The following is a 9,114-nucleotide window of genomic DNA, read 5'->3' as shown; positions in this document are numbered from 1 at the left end:
ATGATGTGTATAATAACAATCATTGTATCTATTGTAACAATGATTGGTTTCATACATTTAAATGTTGCTCTTTTTTCAAGACAAGCAGTATTTTAGGTGATTATGAGCTTTTTTTTCCATTGTTCACAATCCTGCACTCTTTCATGTGTAAATCTGTCAACAGTGTGTTTGTATAAAAACAAATAGAGCATAGAAATGAAAAAAAATGAAGAAAGATTATTCTGGATTGTGATTGGTTGTATCTTGTTGGTGATTCTATCTCATTTCCTGGCATCCCAGGGCTTTGCGTCCAGAGCTTGTGAAGGAAGGCGGAGACAAGGGAGTCCTTTTCTGTGTCCTGGGTTTCTATCTCTTGTGTTAAAGGCGACCTTCGCAGGGAACCAACTTTTAGAATGTCATTCTGAAAAAAGTAGAAATTTCCCCTAAAATGATGAAAGGCTACATATATTTATTTTTAGTTTAAAGTTAAAACCTCTCAAGATTCAGGAATTCTTCGAGATTCTTTATAATTAATTAAAGGTAATATTATTCGTACTCCTGAAACAGTAAACATCGACATTCTTTATAATTAATTAATTATACATGTTTAATATGTGTACAGAGGAACATGGCTGTCCATAAAATGCAATCTCATGCAATCCAATTTGATGATGTCATAGAATTGTGTTTTCCTTGAGACCTCAAACCTGAGGAAAATATCTACTTTTGCTTAACTTAAAAGTACATTTTGGTGAAATATCCTTGTGCACTTGTGTCAGTGGAGATGAAACCACTGAATGAATACAACAGGAACATTATTGAAGTCCTCTCTCAACCCTGCCTTTTTCTAGCGCCACAGCTGAGGTTTACATGTTCCCATGGAGACAGGGGGCAAACTGGTGCACCTTGGGAAAAGGGTTGAGTTGAGCAGGACACAGGAACAGACTCCAGTCCAGGGAGTACAGACACCATGCTAAGATACAGTTGGAGAACATTTTGACTCCTATCTGATCCCAGATCTGATTGAGTTGAGGCCAACTCCTCTGGTCTCTCCAGTGGTGTAAATGGAGTTGATTGAATTACAAGCAGATCTTGGATCTTAAAATACTCATTAGAAGCATACTAATATGCTTTAATGAGTGATAATGGTAAGAAAAACGAAAAACCATAACTTGAAAACATGGTAAAAGACATACCTTATGTATAAACCCACTGACAATAAGAGGGTTACTTTGTACAGTTTATGACTGAAAAGATATGATTATAACGCAAGCCCTGACATCACATTTTCTCATGGGTGAAAAACCATACAATTTTTACTGCTTGCTGAAAACCCCATGATGTAAAAGTGCTTGATATCTCTCTTCCTCTCTCTATCTCTCTCTTTCGATGTACCCTTTCTCTTATCTAGGTGAACGTGATAGTGCCTGTAATTTGATAGATGGATGTAATACTTTGATAAGATGCAAAAAAGGAAAGATAATAGATGAAATACATGTAGTTAAATGTGATTTTAAGAGACGTTAAGACTAAAAGAAAGGTAACATGTCTTACAATCTGACCCAACCGAGTCCCTTTGACAGAGTAGTTTGTAAATGTTTTGACTGTATGACGCTGTACTATAATGGTATTTGTATTTCTGTATACACTTTGGTGATCCTGTCATATCTGGGTTTTATAAACCACGCTTATTTTTAAAACTCTCGCTCCGCCTCTGGACTCGTTTCTTCTTTTTGTTATACATTTTTCTCATTTATAAATGTTTTATTTCTCTCCAGTTCATATATACATACATACATACATGTTGCCCTACAAAGGCTAATTACATAAATAAATAAATACAAATAAAATAATAATAAAAACAGGACAGCAGACAGCGGCATATAAACACACTGTACTATACACATACATAACACAGTACATGAATGAATCTTTATTTAAAAAAACAGAATTAAAAAAAGGCAAACAATGAAAAATACATATCACTGTTCGAAAAGGAGTAGGAAGAAGCCTAAGCTTATCATGCCCTACCCCTATCCGCCACTTCCAAGTGGGAACATTAATTAATACTTAAATTATATAATGGAGAATATCCACCAATAATTCTTCATTATACATTATCATATGTAGATTCTGATACACATCGTACACACACACACATATACATAAGGACTGGCTATTAGCTCTATAACCAAATAATCATGTTCAATATTAATGCCAAACTGTTCCGTTGCCGTGTCACCCTTTCCCTCCTGGTCCGACTAATCGCTAATACTGTGAGCATCTTTCACTTCTGGTTCTGTTTTCCTCCTTCCTGGATTAAAAGGGTTGCATGCGAGAGACTGGTTGTATAGGGGCAGGGCATCGATAGGGGCTCTAACTTCAAGTGCTGTTGCTACTCGGCAATTGATTGTGCTGCCAGATGCATCTTTCTTGAGTTAGGCTTTTGTGCCAGAGGGTTGGAACTGTGGATCATATGCAGCTTCACTGGTTCAGGGCACCAGAACATAACCGGCAACTCATTTAAAGCAGTCTCCCATTTGCTCTCATGGCTCACTTCAATAGAGCTTGTGTCGTGGATTGTCAAAATAAAACATGTGTAAATCCCAAGGAAATGTACAATTATACCGGACGAAGTGCTGATTGTAAGTGGTAAAGTGGGGGTAGGTAGCTCTGGCATAATGCCTAAGGCCAGTGGTAAATACCTTCCCCCGCCCAAGCACACATTCTAAAGGAGAAGGATACCAAGTCATTTATTATATTTAAAACAATGGCTGTTGAAAACCAAACCTTTTCCCAATGGATCATTAGGCCTGAAGGCCACAGCTAAGTTAGTATTTCAACCGTGCTTTATGTACTTAGGCCAGGACCCAAAAGGTCAGGCAGGAAACCAATTGTTTAAAATAAGTGATTAGATCACAAATCTAGCTTGAGGGGCCGAGCAGCTGGTCGCCTGCTAGTCACCGGGACCAGGGCCGCCTGGGAGAAATGCGAGGCCCTGTGCGAGATTTAAACGTGAGGCCCCATACAGTCAACATATTCTTAAATAATAGCGCTGCCCGAGGCTGGGCATGATACAGTCAACATATAGCAAGAGAGAGAGCGAGAGAGAGCTCCCGTTCTACAGTCAATATACAGTGTTATTGCTGCACAGTTGTGTGTTAGAAAGAGAGAGATAGAGAGAGAGCATGTCTGTTTGTGTGTGTGTTAGAGAGAGAGCATGTATATGTGTGTTAGAAAGAGAGAGAAATAAATAGAGAGAGCATGTCATTTTGTGTGTTAGAGAGAGATATAGAGCATGTCTGTGTGTGTTAGAGAGAGAGAGCATGTGTGTTAGAGAGAGAGCATGTCTGTGTGTGTGTTAGAGAGAGAGCATGTATGAGAGAGATAAGCAAAGATGAGCCCCTAAAGGATATTCAACTTTTAATGGAAGAACAAAACAGAAGGAAAAGATAACTTCACAAAGGCAACATGAATATACATAGATCCAAAAGGACAAAGATCAACACTTAAATCCAAAGAGAAGAGGGTCTATACCAGAGAAAACAAAGTAGCAAGGAGCCAATGGCCGACATCAGCTAAATAGGCTAACTGCAAATAGAGTAGCCAGGTAATGACACCAGGCCACACACAGCTTTGGCCAACGCTACCCAAGCTACACAAACGACCAAGACAATTCACACACAGCACATGTCGTATCTCCAAATGTTGTGAAGTAACATATGTTTTGCCTGGAAAAAAACATTGTTATTAACACTTTGGCTGCCATGGGTTAAATTCATTATCAACCGTAGGTTGCCGGCTCTATTTGTCTATAGAGAAAGTCCCCTTCTTTGCAGGGCTATAACTTTTTAAATTCTATTGCTACATTGCCATTATTAGGGCCCATTCAAAGTCCTATATGTATTGTTCATTGTGTAGCAACGTTAAACTTTTTCATTCACATATTCATAGTAAAGTATGGTCTAATGTATAAGTATGTTTTCATCTCTTTCTGCAGCTTTCTCCAGAACGTGATCTATAGCCCCAAATACATTATATTGATGATGCAATACAGTTTTATGGCAATCAGCGCGATATAAAAAATTCCAACTAGACGTACTTCTAGAAGTTACTACACGTCATCTGATGTTGACCGGATGGGCTAGGGGGCGTTTATAATTCCGTGGGCAGCGTTATACCAATCATCTAATGTGGGTCAAATGTTGATAATAGCAGTTAGTATCGAAGACGGTAACTTTACACGCTAAAACTCACCCCAGTCTCCGCGCGCCGTTGGGCGATCATCGTAGAGTAGAAATTTTATCATTATGGGATGTAGATTTACCCGGTCCATCTCCAGCTTGTATAATGGTATATACGTCCAAATCATGTTGTTTATCGAGTTATTGGCAATCGATCGCTATGTAGTGTGTCGAGATCGAGTCCCGGGACCTATTAGCGAGTGCCCGGAAGTAATACGGCCGTCCAGCACAACCTCTACGGCACTTCCTGTTAAGCGATTGCGCCGATCGGCCACCAGATGGCGCTCCTGAACCGCCAGAGAGCTCAGTGGGTCCTCCTGGTGGATCTCAGGCCAGCGGAGGGGACATATGAATCCGATCCCAGATTTTTTAAATATTGATATTAAAGACGCTGTAAGGCGTCTTCGGCAACTTGAGCATGGCCGGGAATGACGTGTTTAGGCGTTTCCCGGCACCCAAAGTGTTAACAAAACATTCAGGAGGGGAAGGAAGGAAGAGTGGGGTAATGTCCAATGGACATCTTACCTGCACCAAGGAACGCAGGGCGAACACGTTGGCGAAAGGCCTCTCGCTGGCGGGACAAAAAGAAGCTATGGCCGGAGCCTTGTCATGGTGCAGGCCCGACTACATCTTCTGTCAAAGATGATGTCGTAGTCAGAGTGCCAGGGCCTGCTATTCTCACGGCTAATGTCAATGGTCGTAGCACAAGCTAACAGCTAACTCTAGGCTAACTGATAGCATCAAGCTAACGTTCCCAGCCGAGCGAAAACGAGCAGCTAACGTCGTAGCTAAACAGCTAACTGGCTAACAGTTAGCTCAACCCAGCTATCGCTAACCACTAGCTAACGCAGAAGCAAGCTATGCGGCTACCACTGAAAAACTGTACAACGTGAGAAAAGCAATACAGGCCAACACTTCAGACAGCCGCTGTGTTTTCCTCTTCTCATCCGAAGAGAGAAGGGAAAAAGAAGGCAATACACGTCCCACTACAGGGTGGTGTTTACCATAGCGGTGCCAGCAACAAGTCCCTCGCGGACTATAGCCGACTTGAGCATGGAGATATTCTCATAATGAAACACCAAGCTCACCTCCCTCGCACCAGGTGCTGACACCAGGCCACACACCGTTAGCTACTACAACAGCTAGCCGGCCCGTTTGGCTCCCGAGAGAGAGAGAGAGAGATATATCCACGGCGGGAATAGAATAGAGTGCATTAAAAACTCACCAAACGTCCAAGAGGATGGAGACAACCACGTGGAGTTGACGAAGTTCATCTGCCGAATGACCGTCCTCTTCATCTTGGCATAACAATGCTGCACGCGCTCTCTCTAGGTTAGCTAACGCTAGTTAGCCTTTAGCTAAGCTAGCTACTAGCCGACATCATCATGGCTATCCCGACATTAGCACTCAATATTATAACGTAGCTAAAGCTAACTAGCTGTCCCTGCCTTTAGATGGGATGGCTAGCCTGACTGAACTGTCTAACATGCAACAACTTTCATCTTCAGTCCATCTGTCGAATGACCGTCCTCTTCGTTTTGGCTGGCATAAGCATAACCTCCAAACCTCCAAAGCTTGTGTGGTAAATTCCCAACATAGATCTAATCAAACTGTTGTGTAAAAGTCTTAAAGAAACAGTCAAAGTGGAACAACAATCAAACTAAGGTATTATATTTAGAGATAACAGCTGCCTGAGTAAGTCAACGCAAGAATCCTCCCAACAGGTTGTGTCCCGGGCCACTTAAAATAGCCGGCTGTAAAAGCTAAAATAAACTGTTTGAACAAGCCAATCTTCTTCCCCTTTCGGGAGTGATTGAACAATAGAACCACCTGGTTCCTAGGGTGGGACAGGAAGGATTTCAGATAAGTCCTAGCGAACACAATGAGGTGATGAGGTTAAAAGGGTCAAAGCGCCCATGAAGTGTTATCAGCTGTTTTATGGCCTGGGGGACACAAGGACATGCAACTCTGAGTAGTAACTTATGTGTGTTTACTGAGGTAGAATGTTTATCATCAATGTGAGACTATTAGGCAGGAAGCTTTAGACACACACACACACACACACACACACACACACACACACATAGACACACACACACACACACACACACACACACACACACACATAGACACACACACACACACACACACACACACACACACACACAGACACACACAGACACATAGACACACACAGACACACATAGACACACATACATATATATATATATACACACACACAGATCAGAGATATGAGCATTTTGTATTGATCTGAACTACAGTTTGCAGAAATTCAATGTCATTTATGTTCAATTTGATTAATTGATTGTTCTATCCTCTTCATCTATGGTATTGATTTGTATTCTATTCTATTCAGTTATATTCTGATCTATGGTATTGATTTGTATTCTATTCTATCCAGTTCTAATTTAATCTGTTATTCAGTTATATTCTATTCAGTTTATAAAATATTGATGTAAGCTAAAAGAATGATTAGGCCTGTTAGATATTTACTGAAAGTCAGCAGACTTTGTGGTACAGACTTAAATATATATAGTAGGAGATAAATATCCCAAAGTATTAAGTTGTTGGAAGGTGTTTGTTCCTGGACTGGAGAACAGAGGAAAGTTCAGTTGGCTGTGTAAAGCCAACCCCCAATTTGACATCCGAACTTAGTAGGCCTGGGATTGGAGGAAAGGATTTGATGATGTCACTTTGGTGACGTCACTGAGACACTCTGGGCTTCTGATAAGAGGGGGTGTGGGACGGTGGAGAGAGACTCTGAAAAACCCAACCGACAGGACAAGACGTCTCTACCCTCTCATCCACAAGGCAGCAGGCGGGCAAGAACAAAGGAACTTTTTGGAGGGAAAACCAACTCTTTGTTATCAGCAGAAAACAAAGACTTTCAACAACTTATCAACTAGCATTCTCATTAGCCTAGTTTTGATTAATTACGGCATAGTGTTTTTGATCACAACTATAGCATTCTTATTGTAATTTGTATACACTCTTAAACTTTGATTAAACAGCTGTTATATAACCTTTTTCCTCCTAATTCCTTCTGCCTGCATCGCTGGAAGATAGAAGTGATTCCCAGAGCTTTAAAGGTATTGAATCACAACGCAGAGTACTAAAGCAACCCGGTTCTGAACAAAGCAGAACCGAAATAGCTTGGGAAATCCACTTCATTTTGGTGCCGTTTGACCCGTGAACAAGTGGCGGCCCTGGACGAGATTTTTTTTCCCTTCACTCATCAACCTCATCGGCGGACGACGGAGGACACAACTGCGTGAGCTTCGTTCCTGTGAGAGAGGTGAGTGTTGAAGAATAATGGGCTGCTCAGTTCGAACCACAAGGGGTTGGGAAAAGAAACTAAAGACTTAACCTCATGTAAACATGAAGTAGTAAATAATTGAATTGAGTGTTCTGAATGGGAGGGGAAGCTCTATGTAAAATGGGGTGCGGGGTATGTTCTACAGTAGAGCTGAAGCACAGTGAATATGGGGAAGTGTACAGAACTCTGTTGCTATTCAGAACATTCAAGTCAGTTATGGTGGAGAGAGCGACACCGCCAGAACTGGTTTGCGAGACAGGTTATAAGCGTCGTATTGTGACTGGCTACGGTTTCTCTGGCCAGGGAACCACAGTGGTCCGTTTTGCGTGCGATAGGATGCGCTTCTCGAGGGATTATTAGAACCCTAGAAAATATGCTCGAGATGGGGGCGCAGTTAATGGGGAATGATTTGGGTGTTCTGAATGGAAGGGGGAGCTCTGTGAGAATTGGGTACAGGGGAGTTCCACTGTACAGAGAATATGGGTAAGTGTACAGAGAGAGCGCTGTTACCATTCAGGACATGCGAGTTAAGTGTGGTAAGCTTGAGGTGAACCTTCGGGACCGGTGAGTGGCGTGTGCGGTTACAGAGTACAAGGAATAGTTCTACGGAGGAGCTGAAGTACACCCAGATACGTGGCTTTTTAATAGAAGCGGGGTCTGGTTCGTGCTCAGAGTTAAACGGTGGTACTCGTGCGTGTTAGGACCGTGCCGGGCAGACTGTAAGGGTTTTGTTTAACTTTGTGCACAGCAGGCGTGTTAATTAGACTGCGTTAGGCTGTAACAAAAAATAGTACTTAATGAAAAGTCGGTTAGAAAGCTATAGGAAGCGATATGGTAAACTTAAACACTGTCTATAGGACGGAGGGTAAATATGCCCGGTGGTTGTTGACGGGATGTGGTGATCTACCGCGCGCGTCAGGGACTATAATAATAATGTTGCAGCTATGGTTAGACATTTGTTTGTGTTAAGTACTTAATGAAACAATTCGGACTGATAGGTACTTAGTGGAAATTCAACAAAAGACAGTGAGCTTAAACATGCAGTATGAAAGTGTGTGCGATAACGTTTAGTCTAGTGTTTACTAGTCGCGCAGCCGTGCAACGTTCGAGAGACGATAATATGTGTGTGAATGGAGCGTTGTATTTTTATTTGTAGTTAGGAAGCGTGTATGATTGCAATGGTTGAAGAATGGCTATGGTTAGGTATGATTGGTGGTACGTATGAGGTTATTGTTGTATTATTATGTAATTTAAGTCACCGGTTGGCCGTGGGGAAATGTAGTGATAACGCCGGTTTTTCGGGGCCCGTGGAACGCAGCAGCAGTTAGCTGTTGTATTAGCCTCTGAGGCGACCGGAAGATACGGCGGACAAATAGACATGGGTTCAAATGTATAAGGTCGATCGATAGTGTCTTGAGATTACGGGGATGTGTAAGGCACTTAAAAGTTTTCATATTCGTGGCGGATAAAATAGATGTATAATGTTTAAGGTGATTGGGATTATATGTTGCGGGGACCCGGAAGTCGTTCTAAGCTCGCCGGTGGTGACGACAG

The sequence above is a fragment of the Notolepis coatsorum genome (assembly GCF_963971535.1).
Source record: "Notolepis coatsorum genome assembly, chromosome: 2".
In the NCBI taxonomy this organism is placed as follows: Eukaryota; Metazoa; Chordata; class Actinopteri; order Aulopiformes; family Paralepididae; genus Notolepis; species Notolepis coatsorum.
This window is presented reverse-complemented; position numbering follows the sequence as displayed.